This window comes from Rattus norvegicus, chromosome 4 (assembly GCF_021556685.1).
Source record: "Rattus norvegicus strain SHRSP/BbbUtx chromosome 4, alternate assembly SHRSP_T2T, whole genome shotgun sequence".
NCBI lineage: Eukaryota > Metazoa > Chordata > Mammalia > Rodentia > Muridae > Rattus > Rattus norvegicus.
In genome coordinates this window covers 163,303,723-163,315,439 of record NC_141537.1, presented here as the reverse complement: position 1 = coordinate 163,315,439, position 11,717 = coordinate 163,303,723, and the positions used below count along the sequence as shown (strand labels likewise).

The 11,717-nt window shown below is 40.2% G+C and overlaps 1 pseudogene across 1 annotated transcript; it reads right to left on the bottom strand.

The window, feature by feature from the left end:
• Nucleotides 1–1,032: 1,032 nt before the first annotated feature.
• Senp2-ps8 (SUMO specific peptidase 2, pseudogene 8) lies at nucleotides 1,033–4,892 on the bottom strand (annotated as a pseudogene). The gene has a single exon (XR_015686189.1). The product of XR_015686189.1 is annotated as an SUMO specific peptidase 2, pseudogene 8 (transcript).
• Between the last annotated feature and the right edge of the window lie 6,825 nt (nucleotides 4,893–11,717).

Genomic DNA, 11,717 nt, shown 5'->3' with positions numbered 1-11,717 from the left:
GTTAGGGAAAATAATCAGTGGGGTATGTTCAGGAAGGAAAAAAAATAAGAAAATGAAAAACAAAAACAAAAACAAAGAACACCTACCAAACCAAAACGGGGGAAAAAACAACCAACAAAATGACAAAAAAAGGAACAAGAAGCAAAAAATGAATAAATGAATGAATGAATAAATAAATAAATAAAACTAAAATCTAAAACCCAAAAAAACCCAAAAAAACAAAAACAAAAACCAATGCCAAATACACACACAAAATACAGAAAAGTAACAGCACACAAAACAAAAACACAAACAAAAAACCAAAAAAACAAAAAAGGAAAATAAATCGTGAAAAAAAACCAAAAACCCAAACACAAACACAAAAAACAAAACCACACAAAAAACCAACACAACAAAAAGCAAAAAGAAAAACACGAATACAAGCAAAAAGAAAAACAAAAAATAAGACAAAACAAAACCAAAAACACAAACACAAAACCAAAAGCAAAACAACAAAAAACAAAAGCAAAACAACACAAAAACAAAACAACATAAAACAAAATAAAAAATACAAAAACAAAACAGTAAAAAAATCATAAGAACACAGAAACAAAAACAAAAAACGAAACCAAAAACACAGACAAAAACAAAACAACAAAAAACAAAATCAGAAACACACAAAATAAACATCAAAAAACAAAACCAAAGCCACAAAAAACAAAAACAACTAAAAAACAAAAGAAAAACACACAAAAGCAAAATGACATAAAGAAAACAAAATACACAAAAAATCAAAACAATGAAAAACAAATTACAAAAACAAAAAAACAAAACAAAAACACCAATTCCTTAAGTAAATCCAGCATTAAAATAGTATTTCTTGATTACGTGGACCTGACAGAGTTGGACAGTGGCAGTTTCTAAGCTTGAGGTAGTTACATGCGTTCTAGAGATGGCATTAAGGTGGCAGTCCCACACTCCACTTTAGGACAATATTGAAGAGAGTGGGCTCCATCCGGTCAGACAGCTCAGTACCTGTTTAAAGTCTCTTCAACTCATCCCACTTGAGGTATATTAGAAACATGGATGGAAAAGGACAGGGCGGGAGCCATAGCAACCAGGTGGATGCTGTTACAGTAAGTGACTGTGCAGGATTTCCCACACCATCCTCTTCCTGAAGAGGGGCATGTGTTGCTGAGAAAAGGTCACAGGTTGGTCTCTAGAGATGTAATCTGCATATTTGCAGGTGAACATTCCACAGTCGCTCCCATTCAGTTGTTGAGGGATCTCCTGTGAAGTTAAGCTGTACTGCTTCCACTCCACAGGGTCCAGCTCCATGTTCCTTCGGGTCTTGCTCTCATTTTGTAAATAGTGGAAGATGGTCTCACAGATATTTTTCCCTGTCTGACCCATTGAATCGAGGTAGACAATGCTTCGCTTTCTTAAATCGATTACCACCAGGCTCCAATGGACCCTCTGGTGAATAGGCACCAAGATAAGTTCTTTTTCAAAGATATTGATTCCTCGCGTCCATTTTTTTCACAAAATTATAACCGCCATGCTTTAGCTTGGGGTAAAAGAAAGTGCTAAAGGCATGAAGAGCAGGGTAGCCTTGGTTTTGATTTCTCTGAACCGGAAGATTCATGTAGAAATTGATGACCTCATCATTGAGCCACTGACCATTCTTCAAGGTCTGGATATCTCCTTTGGTGATTTGCAGTTTGAATCCGCTACTCATGATTTCATTTTGGGGTCCTGGACACAATCCCTTCTTAATTTCCTTCTCCATCTCGTGTGTAACTTCTATTTCTCTGTTCTTTTCTTGGTCTGTGAGAGGCTTTTTCTCTGCTACAAGTACTGGCAACTTGTTGGGGAGTAACCTACCGCGGCCACTGGTCAGGATGTTTGCATTCTCTGTTCCCGGCAAGCCAGGCTCCAAGCTGTTCCCCCTTTAAGATTTCTCCTCGGCTCACCTCTTCTCACTCTTGGTGCAGAGAACCTCTGTCGATGGTTCTCGATCGCGCTGAACTGTTTCTGATCCATGAGGATGCCCTGACCTGCCACGTTTGTTTTTCAAGGTGTCATAAAGGTTGGGTGAGGCCTGTGTGGGTAGGACCTCACAGGATGGCCACATTGAAGCTATTGAAGTGACTTTTCATACTTTTCCTTTTGGGGCTTTGATCTTTTTCCTCCAGGAAAGAATAGCGCCTCTTTCGATCCTTGCCACTATCAGTAAACTTCTTCTCAGTTATAGCCTGCTATGGAGGATACTCTAGGGGATTCAGCTTTCTTGAACCGTCTTCTAGGGGTGTCTGTCCCTGAGCCTTGCCCGGCTGTTCTCTTTGAAACGCTAGGTCTTGATACTCCTGAGGGGTCTTCTTCAGAGCCTTGCCGGGCTCCTTAAACACCATCTCTGTTCCATCCTGGCATTTCCTTTATTGACCTTGTCCCAAAGCTTCACACTCGGCCTTTGTCCCACTTTCGTCCAGGTGTTTCTGTTTTCGACCTTTTCCTTTAGCTTGGGGTTTCATCTCAGCCCTCGGCTCTTTAGGGCGCCACATGGAGACCGGCTTGGACTGATTTTTAGAGGATTCTGACTTTCAAATTTCCAAGGGAAGAGCAACCGCATGCCTGGCTCCGGGTGGGTACTCTTGGGCTGTTCCAGTAGGGGTTCAGGGTCTATTGGGCTCTGCTTTATGGAGTTGATTTGCATATCAGGGTCAGTCAAAGACGTGTAAATTTGGCAATCAGAACTGTTGGCAGTTCACTGGCGACCACTCTGGGAACCTGTGGGGAATTCTAAGAAGACTTCCTCAGAAGTATCCTTCTAGGGCGCTGTAATCAGCTAAATGCCTAAAACTTTGAAATCAGACTGACTGTCCTAGTCAAATCACTAGTAAGGCACCAGGTCTAAACCTAGCAGCTACCACTTCGGAGGCAACCTCACGAAATGATACCTAAATCAGGGGGCTGCCCCTAATGACAGTCTTCAGGGTCCATAGCTGGATTTGATATCACCTGAAAGAACGCAAACCAACGTTTTTGGAGGGTGGACCCGCTCCCCTACACCAACTAGGTCCATGATTTCAAAGCACTCCCTTCCCCGTGTGGGAAGTTTGAATGAATGATACATAGCTCAGTTCACTTTGGCAGAGCAGAGTTCCCTAAATCACCTCAGCATAATTTAACTGGTCCTGACTAGTTCATTTGCCTTTTAGGAACCTGCCCCATCATGGTCAATTATAGGAAACAAAATATAAGTGCCCTTCAACATATCTTCTCACAATATGCTTGCTAATTACAAAGAATACGTAGAATTTTACAGTTAAAAAACCTCGCAGGTATTAAACTTGAGAAAACTTTTCTCTCTCTTAGATAAAGAACCCAGGACAGAGCAAAGTGCCCATACCAGCAAAGTCCTACTTGGTGAACCAATGAGTTTTATTGGGGTTATTTATAGGAATATGGGTGAGGTGTTCCTTACAGGAGCAGAAATGACTCAAAGACAGCTGCATCACCAAGGCCCACCCAGCATGGTGACATCTCACTAAAGCTGGAGACCTGGAGCAACTGCACAGCCTGTAGATGTCTTAACAGGCTGGAGAATATCCTTTCCAGGTGCCTCAGTTGCTCTAAACTTCTTCAAGACAGCTGGTCTGAAGTTGGTTCCTTTGAGAGTTTTCTTTGCAGCTCAGCTTGCTTTCACTGACAGGGCAAGAGCCTAGTGAATCTGATCAGATTCAGGGACCAATTTGAGACTTTCTGATTTGCATTCTTACCTGAGGAGCTTCCCTTCAGAGTGAATGAAGGGAGGAAAGGTTCAGTGTTTCATATTAGAGGAAACTTGAGAAACAGGTACCAATTTACCAAGGGTGGATACATTGTCCTAAGAGAATAAAGAATACCTCACCATTGTCCACAGGCTCCATTGAGAAAAATACTTCACTACTTCTGTTACAATCCTAGCAATAACGCAAGCCCTGAACTCCTCCCTAGAAAACAGTAGGAAGGACAAAATGGAGCTGGAGTTACAGAGTTGTGTGTTGTCCCTGGGTCCTGGGATCTGAACTCCAGCCGCCATGATTAAACCGCAAGCCCTTTAACCACTGCTCCATCTCTGTGCCTTGAACAGCTCCTTGATCTATTCTCAAAAGTGTGGAGAGGTTTTTACAAAAATGTGAGAAAAATAATTGAAGGACGTATTGTTTGCTTTTTCCACTGAAAATATCAACAAACTCTGTGAGTATATTTATACCAATGTTTTACTGTGAGGGGAAAATGTACCTTTTTTCTGTAAAAGGTTTGAATTTCTTGTGATTATTTCCACAGGAGTCATTTTGTTTGTACCAGGTTTCTTTCTCTTCTTTCTTATTACACCTTGGAGGGATCTGTTCCCATACCAAGAAGGAAATTTTCATATTACCACATCGGTCTTACATTACCTAATAGGGCTGCTTTTGTGATGCTGAACTTTATGTTAGAGGATAAATTTATTGTACTAAGCTCATAAAAACAGAATTGTTTTTTTGTTAGTTTAAGCCATGAGGAAATGAGTCTATCGGGAATGTACCCTCTCAGGTAGCCTGAGATGGACCACTTCCTGGTGAGGCTGAGCTACTCTTCAAAAGTTGCTGATTGTTGCAAAATATTTCAGTGCCTCAGCTTTTCCTACAGAGTGATGGGTCATGAGATTAAACAGGCTAACTGCTAAGTTCTCCTTTTTACAAAACGCCCGCTTGCTTGCATAGCCAAGGTACCTACCTGCTGGACATGTCACAAAATCCAGGTTCAGGCAGTTCCTTTCGCTTCCTAAAATTGTAACTTTGTAAGTTTTGCCTATGTAATCCTTTAGCTAACAAAGCCCTGGGGACTTCTCAGTCTTCTTTTAATAAAAAGCCTCTTATTGACTGAAAGCAAAACTTGAGTCAGAGTGGTGAATCTCTGCAGGAGCCCAGACCCGAAGCACTTTTTCTATACCTTCCCTTCCATGGTTTAAGCCCTGTAAAACAATGTTTTTAGTTCTTAGAATTACATTCATTGCCTGGCTGTTCCGGTTGGTACCTTGAGTAGCCTCATGGAAAGCACAGCATGCATCCTGTGTTCTTCCTGATGTTCAAAGGGATCTTCTCACCATTTCCACTGTAGGATTTATTAGGTCAATGTTTCCTATATTCCTTCTTAGAGAGATTTTATTTTATTTTTTTGTTATAATGCATGTTTACATTTTCCAGGCTTTTTGTTTGTTTTGTTTTGTTAGGGTTTTTTGTTTTTTTTTCTTTTTCTTTTTTATTATGTGTTTGCTTTTTCTTTTTTCTTTGTCTTTTGAGACATCTGCATCATTTTCCTCTTTTAATTTATCAAGGTCAGCTTTGGGTCCTAGGAAAAGCTGGAATGTGCTCATGGTTCTTCTTTTCTTAAACCATTGCTGGATTTTGTTCTACATTTCATATGTTATTGAATCACATCCACATGTTCATGGCATTCCCCTAACTTTATGATTTTTCTCCTTTTTTTGTTTGAGACAGGGTGTAGTTATGTAGCTTTTGTTGGCCTTAATCCTGCTGGGCTGCCTAGACTGGATTTGAATTTAAGATTCTCCTCCCTTAGCTTCCACATTGCCTAGATTATAATCCTTTAACCTACGCCCCGCTTTAACTTTTCTGTTTTAGCATTAAAGTTTCCCAGCCTGGTAAAGTCTCCTGGGGTTGTTTATTTGAAGTGTTTGTAATGATTTGGATCCATGTGTTAGACTTTGTTTCCCTCCTTCAATACGTGTGTGTGTGTGTGTGTGTGTGTGTGTGTGTGTTTCCCACGCATAGGAATGAATTCAGAGTCTCACACAGGTTTTCTCAATGAGCTATTCTCCTGAGGAATTCATGTTTCTTGAATGTAGTAGAGAACTTGCTAGAAAAATATCCTGGTTTGGGTGTTTTCTTTTGGAGGAAACGCTGTTACACCCATTCACTCTCTAATGATGATATAAATGCTCCTATCCCCTTGGTTTTCTTTGGGTAGGTTATATTTTCTAAGAATTTGTCAATTTTCTCTAAATTTTCAAATGAATTAACATGTTTGACCAGAGCCCCGTTTTCCCAAATTTATTTCAAACTTGATGAGTATTAAATTAATTTAGTGTTAAATATTAAATATAGAAGATTTTGTAAGATTTTTCAAGTCATCATTAGGCAGGTGTGGTGGATTGAATAGGTCTGTCCCCCATAGATTTTTGGGTTTGAATGTTTGTCCCATGGGCAATGTTATTATTAGGAGGTGTGGCTTTGCTGGGGTAGGTGTGGCCTTGGAGGAGGTGTGGCCTTCCTGGGGTAGGTGTGGTCTTGGAGGAGGTGTGGCCTTCCTGGGGTAGGTGTGGTCTTGGAGGAGGTGTGGCCTTCCTGGGGTAGGTGTGGTCTTGGAGGAGGTGTGGCACTGTAGGGTTGAGCTTTGAGGTCTCCTATGTTTTTTTTTTTTGTTTTTTTTTTATTAACTTGAGTATTTCTTATATACATTTCGAGTGTTATTCCCTTTCACGGTTTTTCCGAGCAAACATCCCCCTCCCCCCTCCCCTTTTTTATGGGTGTTCCCCTCCCCATCCTCCCCCCTTGTTGCCCTCCCCCCAACAATCTAGTTCACTGGGGGTTCAGTCTTAGCAGGACCCAGGGCTTCCCCCTCCACTGGTGCTCTTACTAGGATATTCATTGCTACCTATGAGGTCAGAGTCCAGGGTCAGTCCATGTATAGTCTTTAGGTAGTGGCTTAGTCCCTGGAAGCTCTGGTTGCTTGGCATTGTTGTACATATGGGGTCTCAAGCCCCTTCAAGCTCTTCCAGTTCTTTCTCTGATTCCTTCAACGGGGGTTCTATTCTCAATTCAGTGGTTTGCTGCTGGCATTCGCCTCTGTATTTGCTGTATTCTGGCTGTGTCTCTCAGGAGCGATCTACATCCGGCTCCTGTCGGCCTGCACTTCTTTGCTTCATCCATCTTGTCTAATTGGATGGCTGTATATGCATGGGCCACATGTGGGGCAGGCTCTGAATGGGTGTTCCTTCTGTGTCTGTTTTAATCTTTGCCTCTCTATTCCCTGCCAAGGGTATTCTTGTTCCCCTTTTAAAGAAGGAGTGAAGCATTCACATTTTGATCATCCGTCTTGAGTTTCATTTGTTCTAGGCATCTAGGGTAATTCAAGCATTTGGGCTAATAGCCACTTATCAATGAGTGCATATCATGTGTGTTTTTCTGTGATTGGGTTACCTCACTCAGGATGATATTTTCCAGTTCCAACCATTTGCCTACGAATTACATAAAGTCGTTGTTTTTGATAGCTGAGTAATATTCCATTGTGTAGATGTACCACATTTTCTGTATCCATTCCTCTGTTGAAGGGCATCTAGGTTCTTTCCAGCTTCTGGCTCTTATAAATAAGGCTGCGATGAACATAGTGGAGCACGTGACTTTTTTATATGTTGGGGCATCTTTTGGGTATATGCCCAAGAGAGGTATAGCTGGATCCTCAGGCAGCTCAATGTCCAATTTTCTGAGGAACCTCCAGACTGATTTCCAGAATGGTTGTACCAGTCTGCAATCCCACCAACAATGGAGGAGTGTTCCTCTTTCTCCGCATCTTCGCCAGCATCTGCTGTCACCTGAGTTTTTGATCTTAGCCATTCTCACTGGTGTGAGGTGAAATCTCAGGGTTGTTTTGATTTGCATTTCCCTTATGACTAAAGATGTTGAACATTTCTTTAGGTGTTTCTCAGCCATTCGGCATTCCTCAGCTGTGAATTCTTTGTTTAGCTCTGAACCCCATTTTTTAATAGGGTTATTTGTCTCCCTGCGGTCTAACTTCTTGAGTTCTTTGTATGTTTTGGATATAAGGCCTCTATCTGTTGTAGGATTGGTAAAGATCTTTTCCCAATCTGTTAGTAGCTGTTTTGTCCTAACCACAGTGTCCTTTGCCTTACAGAAGCTTTGCAGTTTTATGAGATCCCATTTGTCGATTCTTGATCTTAGAGCATAAGCCATTGGTGTTTTGTTCAGGAAATTTTTTCCAGTGCCCGTGTGTTCCAGATGCTTCCCTAGTTTTTCTTCTATTAGTTTGAGTGTATCTGGTTTGATGTGGAGGTCCTTGATCCACTTGGACTTAAGCTTTGTACAGGGTGATAAGCATGGATCGATCTGCATTCTTCTGCATGTTGACCTCCAGTTGAACCAGCACCATTTGCTGAAAATGCTATCTTTTTTCCATTTGATGGTTTTGGCTCCTTTGTCAAAAATCAAGTGCCCATAGGTGTGTGGGTTCATTTCTGGGTCTTCAATTCTGTTCCATTGGTCTATCTGTCTGTCTCTGTACCAATACCATGCAGTTTTTATCACTATTGCTCTGTAATACTGCTTGAGTTCAGGGATAGTGATTCCCCCTGAAGTCCTTTTATTGTTGAGGATAATTTTAGATATCCTGGGTTTTTTGTTATTCCAGATGAATTTGCAAATTGTTCTGTCTAACTCTTTGAAGAATTGGATTGGTATTTTGATGGGGATTGCATTGAATTTGTAGATCGCTTTTGGTAAAATGGCCATTTTTACTATATTAATCCTGCCAATCCATGAGCATGGGAGATCTTTCCATCTTCTGAGGACTTCTTCAATTTCTTTCTTCAGAGTCTTGAAGTTCTTATTGTACAAATCTTTTACTTGCTTGGTTAAAGTCACACCAAGGTACTTTATATTATTTGGGTCTATTATGAAGGGTGTCGTTTCCCTAATTTCTTTCTCGGCTTGTTTCTCTTTTGTGTAGAGGAAGGCTACTGATTTATTTGAGTTAATTTTATACCCAGCCATTTTGCTGAAGTTGTTTATCAGCTTTAGTAGTTCTCTGGTGGAACTTTTGAGATCACTTAAATATACTATCATATCATCTGCAAATAGTGATATTTTGACTTCTTCTTTTCTGATCTGTATCCCCTTGACCTCCTTTTGTTGTCTGATTGCTCTGGCTAGAACTTCAAGAACTATACTGAATAAGTAGGGAGAGAGTGGGCAGCCTGGTCTAGTCCCTGATTTTAGTGGGATTGCTTCAAGTTTCTCTCCATTTAGTTTAATGTTAGCAACTGGTTTGCTGTATATGGCTTTTACTATGTTTAGGTATGGGCCTTGAATTCCTATTCTTTCCAGGACTTTTATCATGAAGGGGTGTTGAATTTTGTCAAATGCTTTCTCAGCATCTAATGAAATGATCATGTGGTTTTGTTCTTTCAGTTTGTTTATATAATGGATCACGTTGATGGTTTTCCATATATTAAACCATTCCTGCATGCCTGGGATGAAGCCTACTTGATCAAGGTGGATGATTGTTTTGATGTGCTCTTGGATTCGGTTTGCCAGAATTTTATTGAGTATTTTTGAGTCGATATTCATAAGGGAAATTGGTCTGAAGTTCTCTTTCTTTGTTGGGTCTTTGTGTGGTTTAGGTATAAGAGTAATTGTGGCTTCATAGAAGGAATTTGGTACCGCTCCATCTGTTTCAATTGTGTGGAATAGTTTGGATAGTATTGGTACGAGGTCTTCTATGAAGGTCTGATAGAATTCTGCACTAAACCCGTCTGGACTTGGGCTCTTTTTGGTTGGGAGACCTTTAATGGCTGCTTCTATTTCCTTAGGAGTTATGGGGTTGTTTAACTGGTTCATCTGTTCCTGATTTAACTTCGGTACCTGGTATCTGTCTAGGAAACTGTCCATTTCCTGCAGATTTTCAAGTTTTGTTGAATATAGGCTTTTATAGTAAGATCTGATGATTTTTTGAATTTCCTCTGAATCTGTAGTTATGTCTCCCTTTTCATTTCTGATTTTGTTAATTTGGACACACTCTCTGGGTCCTCTCGTTAGTCTGGCTAAGGGTTTATCTATCTTGTTGATTTTCTCAAGGAACCAACTTTTGGTTCTGTTGATTCTTTCTATGGTCCTTTTTGTTTCTACTTGGTTCATTTCAGCTCTGAGTTTGATTATTTCCTGCCTTCTACTCCTCCTGGGTGTATTTGCTTCTTTTTGTTCTAGAGCTTTTAGGTGTGCTGTCAAGCTGCTGACATATGCTCTTTCCTGTTTCTGTCTGCAGGCACTCAGAGCTATGAGTTTTCCTCTTAGCACAGCTTTCACTGTGTTCCATAAGTTTGGGTATGTTGTACCTTCATTTTCATTAAATTCTAAAAAGTCTTTAATTTCTTTCTTTATTTCTTCCTTGACCAGGTTATCGTGAGTAGAACATTGTTCAACTTCCACGTATATGTGGGCATTCTTCCTTTATTGTTATTGAAGACCAGTTTTAGGCCGTGGTGGTCCGATAGCACGCATGGGATTATTTCTATCTTTCTGTACCTGTTGAGGCCCGTTTTTTGACCAATTATATGGTCAATTTTGGAGAAAGTACCATGAGGAGCTGAGAAGAAGGTATATCCTTTTGCTTTAGGGTAGAATGTTCTATAAATATCTGTTAAGTCCATTTGGCTCATGACTTCTCTTAGTCTGTCGACATCACTGTTTAATTTCTGTTTCCATGATCTGTCCATTGATGAGAGTGGGGTGTTGAAGTCTCCTACTATTATTGTGTGAGGTGCAATGTGTGTTTTGAGCTTTAGTAAGGTTTGTTTACGTATGTAGGTGCCCTTGTATTTGGGGCATAGATATTTAGGATTGAGAGTTCATCTTGGTGGATTTTTCCTTTGATGAATATGAAGTGTCCTTCCTTATCTTTTTTGATGACTTTTAGTTGAAAATTGATTTTATTTGATATTAGAATGGCTACTCCAGCTTGCTTCTTCTGACCATTTGCTTGGAAAGTTGTTTTCCAGCCTTTCACTCTGAGGTAGTGTCTGTCTTTGTCTCTGAGGTGTGTTTCCTGTAGGCAGCAGAATCCAGGGTCCTCGTCGCGTATCCAGTTTGTTAATCTATGTCTTTTTATTGGGGAGTTGAGGCCATTGATGTTGAGAGATATTAAGGAATAGTGATTATTGCTTTCTGTTATATTCATATTTGGATGTGAGGTTATGTTTGTTTGCTTTTCTTCTCTTTGTTTTGTTGCCAAGACGATTAGTTTCTTGTTTTTTCTAGGGTATAGCTTGCCTCCTTATGTTGGGCTTTACCATTTATTATCCTTTGTAGTGCTGGATTTGTAGAAAGATATTGTGTAAATTTGGTTTTGTCATGGAATATCTTGGTTTCTCCATCTATGTTAATTGAGAGTTTTGCAGGATACAGTAACCTGGGCTGGCATTTGTGTTCGCTTAGGGTCTGTATGACATCTGCTCAGGATCTTCTGGATTTCATAGTTTCTGGCGAAAAGTCTGGTGTAATTCTGATAGGTCTGCCGTTATATGTTACTTGACTTTTTTCCCTTACTGCTTTTAATATTCTTTCTTTATTTTGTGCTTTTGGTGTTTTGACTATTATGTGACGGTAGGTGTTTCTTTTCTGGTCCAATCTATTTGGAGTTCTTAAGGCTTCTTGTATGCCTATGGGTATCTCCTTTTTTAGGTTAGGGAAGTTTTCTTCTATGATTTTGTTGAAGATATTTACTGGTGCTTTGAGCTGGGAGTCTTCACTCTCTTCTATACCTATTATCCTTAGGTTTGATCTTCTCATTGAGTCCTGGATTTCCTGTATGTTTTGGACCAGTAGCTATTTCTACTTTACATTATCTGTGACAGTCGAGTCAATGATTTCTATGGAATCTTCTGCTCCTGAGATTCTCTC